Source organism: Alosa sapidissima, chromosome 6, assembly GCF_018492685.1.
Source record: "Alosa sapidissima isolate fAloSap1 chromosome 6, fAloSap1.pri, whole genome shotgun sequence".
Taxonomy (NCBI): domain Eukaryota; kingdom Metazoa; phylum Chordata; class Actinopteri; order Clupeiformes; family Clupeidae; genus Alosa; species Alosa sapidissima.
In genome coordinates this window covers 30,247,814-30,255,624 of record NC_055962.1, presented here as the reverse complement: position 1 = coordinate 30,255,624, position 7,811 = coordinate 30,247,814, and the positions used below count along the sequence as shown (strand labels likewise).

At 41.4% G+C, this 7,811-nt stretch overlaps 1 long non-coding RNA gene across 1 annotated transcript; it reads left to right on the top strand.

Annotated features, from left to right (window-relative positions):
* Positions 1-3,817: 3,817 nt before the first annotated feature.
* On the top strand, positions 3,818-4,867 carry LOC121711670. The gene is made up of 2 exons (XR_006032403.1): positions 3,818-3,972; positions 4,591-4,867. It is a non-coding gene; the product is annotated as an uncharacterized LOC121711670 (long non-coding RNA).
* The last annotated feature ends 2,944 nt before the right edge of the window (positions 4,868-7,811 follow it).

Below are 7,811 nucleotides of genomic sequence, written 5' to 3'. Positions count from 1 at the left end.
GTGCCAGAGCGAGCTGCTTCTTAGCAGGATGAACCCAGTGTGCTGGAGACCAGTGGAGGGTATAAGTATAAGTATAAGTATATACTCTTTTGATCCCGTGAGGGAAATTTGGTCTCTGCATTTATCCCAATCCGTGAATTAGTGAAACACACTCAGCACACAGTGAACACAGTGAGGTGAAGCACACACTAATCCCGGCGCAGTGAGCTGCCTGCTACAACAGCGGCGCTCAGGGAGCAGTGAGGGGTTTGGTGCCTTGCTCAAGGGCACTTCAGCCGTGCCTACTGGTCGGGGTTCGAACCCTCCGGTTACAAGTCCGAAACGGTAACCAGTAGGCCACGGCTGCGGCCACGGTAGTCCTGGCTCTCCACTATGCCACTTCACAAAACCTACAGAGTGCCCCAGAGATCATACGGTAGGAAGATTATAATCCATATTAGAGCTGGTTCCACTGAGGTTCCTTGTCATAGAGCTTTGCTGGGTTCAGCAATAAGAGGGCAATTGACTTTCGAAGCTTAGACTCCAACCAGGTTCATTTCACTTCCATGTGACTGTGTGGCCAGCAAGCATTTGTGCACTTAGAATCCAATGAGTAAATCCAAGTCCATAATTGTATAAAATACTACAACTGACTTAGACTAATAGGCTCAGCATCTTGCTTACAAATGTGCACTGATAAACTGTTTGATCTTAAATAATCACCTCATAATCACCTCACTAATGTTTTCTTCATATTAATCCAGAGGGGGGTGTTTGCCCTAAGACAAAGGTAATACCCACAGGGCCTAATACTCATTGTTGAGGTGAAATGTGATTTTGTGTCTTACGGAGTCAACCATACTCATGGCCTACTTTTTAGCACAGATAATCTGAGCTTTGTTGACTCAAGGGATTTTTGAATGTAATTTGGGACTTTTTGTTTTCCTTCTTGTTAACACTTCCCAGCCTTTGACAAACAGTGACATTCTTTCCAAATACTAATACACTGTAGTCACATTTTCTCACATTTCCCATTACACTATTAGTTGCAACTTCTTTGTTTTTTCTTTTTTATGAAAAAGGTCAACAAAAAGAAGTAATGTGGTGCTTTGAATTGTTAAACCAGAACCTTAAGAAAAGGGAGTGATCACAGATACTCTATATATGGACACAAGTATTGGGATATTTATATCTATCCTATAACTGTTTAGAATGACATGTCATAAAAGTTCATGTTGAATGGCCAGGTGTCCTGATACTTTTGTTCATAATAGTGACCTGACCTGACACAAATATGGATCCACCCCATCTAAAGATGACAGCCACCCTAAACCCCACTCAGGGGTGTAGTGGTAAAAAACGAGGTGGATAAACTATAAATTCTGTGATCAAGCGGACCACAACATGGTAACTGGTAAGGTGGAGGACCACGGCATACCAATGTATTAGAGCCTGATATTATCAGCCGATATTATGCCGATATTATCAGCTGATATGAGCTATTTGGCAATCTATCGGTATCAACGTTTATAATGGCCAATAATTGGGGGCCAAGCAGCGAAGCTTCTGTCATTGAAGTCAATGGCAGCCCATGGAACCGTCTGGTAAAAAGTTGTGAAACACTAATTAGGCACAGTGCCATGATTAATTTCACCAAGTTTCATGTCGGCACCTTGAGCGCTCTAGCGCCACCAACAGGCCAAAGTTGGACATGCGTTCATGCACGTAACTTCTAACCCGTTGACCCGATTGTCAAAAATGAGGTGTCATTGGAACCCTATTTCAATATATTTCTGCACAGAACCACTTGCGTCAAGCTGGGTCATGGTTGCAGCATGGTTTGAGCCATGCCTGAGGCACGGATATGATGGAGGCAGTGTGGCTGCTCTAACCTGTTAACATGGGTGCTGAATGAGGGTGCCCAATAGGACTAGGCCTATTAGCAGAAATGGGGGGGGGGGGCGGGCAATTGGCCAATTTTTCCTCACTTTTAGACACAACCTGTTCGCCTTCTCAGAGTCTGGTTGGTGATCTCCCTATTTCTGATACTTTATAGAACACATGTAGCCTCCATTTAGGCTACCCTTTTAAACACAAATGATGATTATTGACTGGTCTTTTCAATGTATTTCTGCACAGAACCGCTCGCATCGAGCAGAAAAAAAACCCTCCCTGAAAGACCTGAAAGACCCGATGCCCTATTATTGGGGGCCAACACCAAAGGTGTAAGACCCCATTGTGTTTCTATGTTTTCTTATGATTATACTTTCTTCTGTAAGTCACCGTCTGGTAAAAACTTGTGAAATTTGGCACAGTGATTGGAGACAATCCCATGATTCATTTCACAGGGAGGATGTGGGTCCTTAAAAAGTCTTAAAATCACTTTTCCTAAAAATAAAGCCTTAAAAAGTATTACAGTTTTTCTTAATTGCTAAAACACAGCTGTCAGGAGCACTATATCTCTGAGTCATTGGCACACACATACACAAACACAAACACACACACACACATAAAAAACACACTGGCCAACATGCCGTAACATACCAGAATCAACAATCTATGCATACAGTACTTACGTACACGTACAGGGAACACACACTTGTGCAACTGTTTGTGCAAACTGTTATTGTTGCATGGAACAGATAACACATTGTTTTGTATTGCTTATGATGGATTATGATTTGATTGCGTTGATATAGTTACCGAAACAAACCTTTGGGTGAGAGTGAACATGGCCAGGAGCCAAAAGATTCTATGGAGAGTGCTGTTTGTGTCAGGTCAATGGGTTTCATGAATGCACCTTATCTGTTTGAGATCACCTTGATAGTCCATCAGCAATAAACATTAAATCAAACTTCCAGTGCACTCAATACTCTTGATATACTATTTTATAGACTGAATTCTGCAATATGTTTCTTTTTTAAGCTATTTTAGGGAGTTGCTGTTCACATATCCTGACAGGCTACATGATGCATACTTGCAGGTGTAATTCTTATAGAAGGAGAGGAGCTATGCAAGTCATTGTTTCTGTTGCAGCTTTCTTGCAGGGTGGCAGATATCCCTGAGCCATAGACTATTTAACCCTTAAAGGTGTAGGTTTTTGAACATTCTAAGTTCCGCAACAATTGAAGGTTCTAAAATTCTATGTTGAATTCAATGAACCCAGATATTCTTTAGAATGTTAATTTCCCAACATTCCCGTCACACCGGTGTGATGGTACTCCTGGGTTAAGAACTCCATGCTCTCAATAACTTATCATTTCCCTACACAGTCTCACCACACCCACCTAACAAAGTGTTGTGTGTCACTGTTGATGTGAAATGGCAGTGTGAGGGGAACACAATGGCAGAAGCACTGAGCATTGTCACTGTGAGAGGCTGGTAAAAGCTGACTGAGCTAAGTTCTATCACCTCAGTGTCTGACAAGAACAAGCATTCAGCTGGTAACACAAAAAGCTACATGTTTGAAAGGCTTGTGAACATGCATTGATTCTGCTGTGCTTGCCGTTTCAACAGCTACTAAAAATAACCACCTTTGGCCTTGATAAACTACACAAGTTAATTACAAAATGAAATCAAGGACTTATAATTTTGAATGTTTTATTAAAACCACATGACCATAGGATCATTTCCTTTTCTTTTAACACGAGTTGGTGTTGCAACACCCTATCAAAACAAGGAAATAAAATATGACATGGTTTCCCTTGGGATTGCGTCACGCTGCGCGACTGCAAAGCCACAACGCCGGCTTTGTCAGTTTTAGAGGAAAGGGAAGACCTGCCTTTATGTCATGTGGCATCTCCTTCATTAGTCCTCTCACGTATTCCGTATCGCCATGGCAATCGCACAAATGTCAGCGCGGCCCAGGGAGCGTGACACAGGCTATGCGCCAGTCAGCGTGACACAGGCGGGCAATAAACAATTACATCGGACCTTAGTGAACCAAGGGGGCCTCTTCTCAAACAAACAGTGGTGTTAAAAATAATCTAAGAGGTATGGCATAAAGAGGTGCAGATTGTGAGCTCAATTTTTACTCAGTTACTATGGGTCTCATTCCTGATATCTATCATGAGACATTCATGGGGTTGGGACAACTTCTTCATGTTCTATAGCCTAACAGTTCATATTTATGATTATTGGGGGGTTGTATTGACTGGTTTTGATTATGGGGGAGGGGGGTTTACAATGCTATACCTTAACTCTATATCTTATGGAAGGTAAGTGTTGGACTAGTGTTGGAAGTGTCTTTTGTGCAACTGTGATATTTGTTCAAGTATTTTTCTAAGGGTTGTCTAAATATGAGACTTTCTGGTTAGCAGACGTGTGTCCATGTCGTGTTAAAATCCATCAGCGGCCCACAGATCACATGACTGCATACACAGGGCATTGTGTAGGCCTGTGCAGAATTGGTTTGGCTGTCTTGTAATGAAATATTTTGAAGGGCTGTAAAGGGGGGAAATTGCGGTAAGGGCAAAGAAAACATCCACAGAGGATATACTATACAATATATGGGTCATTTTATTGCTTCATTTCATAACTTGCTCTCTCTCTCTCTCTCTCTTCTCTCTCTCTCTCTCTCTTCTCTCTCTCTCCCTGACATGGTGAATTCAGACTGGGGCACTGGCCTTGGCTCCAGGGTCTCTGTGAAGAAACTAAACAGACAGATGGGGTAAGAGAGAGAGGGCAACACAGAGAAGGGCAACAAGCTGTGATGCAGATTCAAGCACCTGATGACAAACTCTCCCATCTGCCCATTTTCAGACGACGAGTGTTGTGGAGGGACGTTTGATCACTTAAAGGAAAACTCCGGCAATTATTCACATAGATTTCTCGAGGTCACCAAGTACTGTCGGTACGAAAATAAAAAAAACGGTGCTTCCTAGCCCAACTTGCTGCAGACATTCATGTTCTATAACAGTTCATATTTATTGTTATTGGGGGGTTGTATTGACTGGTATTGATTATACAATAGACTGTCATAACTATTAGAAATACTGTACTCTTTTGTGCAACTATCTGTGATATTTTTTCAAACATTTTTAAGTATAGTATAACATATAGAGCAGCCAGGCAGCAAATAGTTGAAATAGTTCAACGCCCTTTGACCACAAATAGGAGGCCTTTCCGTTACAGTGACCATGTTACTTTAGTCATCTGGTTCGCAGATAAGTATTACCTGGAGTGGGAGATATGGGGAGAAAACAAACCAATACTGCCCTGCACCTGCGTCTGTGTGTTTGTTTGTGTGTGTGTGTGTGTGTGTGTGTGTGTGTGTGTGCGTGTGTGATTGTGTGAGATTACACTCGTACCGCAGGCTACTCTGGGTAGGGAAATCTACTCTGCTTACAGGAATAGCATAGCACTGATTCACTACATTTGGACATGTGGCAAAAACAAAAAAAAACACTGTCCATAGATCTATCCATAAATTACAGGAACGTCTGTCTGTCTGTGTCTATTATTCGCATATCTCTCAAACTGTTCCTCAGATTGATTTCAAACGTGTCAGGTGTTTTGTTACGGGCACCAATAAGTGCAGTGCCAAGTTTGACGTTGTTTGGATAAGTAATGCAAAATATATCATTAAATATATCGCTAAAAGAAGCAGACGTTGGCTTTCTTCGCTCTAGCCACTCCCCCTCTCACAAAGTGCAGGGCCAGAGACAGAGACAGAGAGGGTAAGCAAAGTTTTGGCAGCACTGAATCAGGGCACAGTACGGGTCAAGATGCAAGATATTTGGATGATTATCATGTCTGACCTCAATAATAAAGATTAGATTAGATTAGATTAGATTCAACTAATCTAATCATAATTATTGTAAAAAATAAAGACTCCCTTTATGTAGTATGCTTGCATAAAATGGTTTCCGCGGATTTTGCAACACCATGCCAACAAACATGTGTAGGCTATGCAGTGGCTATTCAAAATGACGTAAACATTATGTGCAATAAATTGACACTTCGAATAGCCCAGGCTATGTTGGACTTGAGACTTTAAATAAATGATCGATAATTCCGACTGCAAGGTCCCAAATCGAAACGGGCGAATTTAAGGACATTTTAGAATGCCACACAGCTAGACAACGAGTGGCAGACAGAGCGACATGTCACTTATGCCACCAAAGACTGTTTTTGAGTCACATCGTTGCAAATTTCATACGATGATGCATCATTCTACAAAATGGTTTGTCTTCTCTATCAGAAAGTTATTCAATAAGCTTAACAATAAACATAGCCTTAACCCAAAACAGCTGTTAGGCTTATGTCATTTTGATCTGTAAAAATGTCACATGCCTAAATTCTTCTTACTGCACATTAAATATAGGCGAATATATTATTATTCAGTATTCATTATTGAATGCTTAGCTCGAATGATGTTTTTCCCTATCATCCTATATTTAAAGTAGATGTACCTGTGGGCCTACGGGTTTTCTACAGGAATGGCATGTCTGAACGGGCACTGCACTATTGTTTAACTAGATGTACCGCAGAGCGGTACAAAATATGACCGCCGCCCAGTCCAGCACATTTTTGCCACAAAAATAAGTCACACTAGTCAAATTGTGTTAATTTCCTACTTTGTTCCTTTTTTGTGTGTTTGTAATTGAGTGTGTGCAGAGTGTGTGGTTGTTTTTGTGTATATGTGTTTTGTGTGTGTTTTGTGTGTGTGTGTGTGTGTGTGCTTGTGTTTGTGTGCATGTGTGTGTGCGTGTTTGTGCGTGTCGTGCGTGTGCATGTATGTGTGTGTGCATGTGTAGTGTGTGTGTGTTTACGTGTCTTTGTGTGTGTGTGTGTGTGTGTCAAATTAGGGAACCACCTACTCTTTGCGATAAGTGCCATGGGATCTTTAACAACCTTGGTGAGTCAGGACCTCAATTTACCATTCATGCAAAGGAAAACATCTCCTGCAGTACAGTGTCCCTGTCACTGCAATAGGACATTGGGATTGATATTTGTTTGGTAGCTTTTGTCCACAGGGAAGAGTGCCACCTACTGGCCAGCCACCAACACCACTTCCAGCAGGAACCTACTCTTCCAAGGAGGTTTCTTATCCAAGTACTAACTAAGCCTGCTTAGCTTCAGTAATTCAGCAAAGTCAGGGTCTGGTCTGGCTACTGGCTAAAAACAAAAGGTGAAAGGCATATATGATTCTAACTGTCTCACTGAATTGCATTATACACACTCAATTCTCACTGGCATCTGCTAGACAACAAGTACCAAAACATGATTAGTTCATAGATTTCACATGTAAAATACATTTTATACAACCCCACCCCCATCTTGCCTGTTCATAATTCTGAGAAATTCTTGAATTGTGTGCATGTGTGCGTGTGTGTGTTTATGTGTGTTTGTGTGTGTGTGTGTGTGTGTGTGTGTGTGTGTGCGTGCATGTGCTTGTAGGTGTGCCTGTGTGTGCATGTGCATGCATGCGAACATATGTCTACTGTGTGTGTATGTGTCATAGGTATGATTACTGTGAATATATGTGTGTGTGTGAATATCTGTTTATGCACATGTGTGCATATGGAATGGGTTAACATGACCCCTGGAGGCAAACATACCAAAAATTACCAAAAATATGCAAAAATTGGTCATCCTAGGCCCTACGGTTCTCAAGATATTCACAGAAAACTGTTGGTGTACGGTCACTAAATGTACACATAAATTAATTTATTGTATGGCCCCCCATTAACAAAAGTCCCGAAACTTGGCATGCATTCAGAGGGTGTCATATTGATCCTACACTTTCAATTTCGTGCAGTTTTGACCATGTCAGCCAGAGATATTGTGATTACAACACCTAATTTTTTGCTTTTTAATTTTTAACTAGG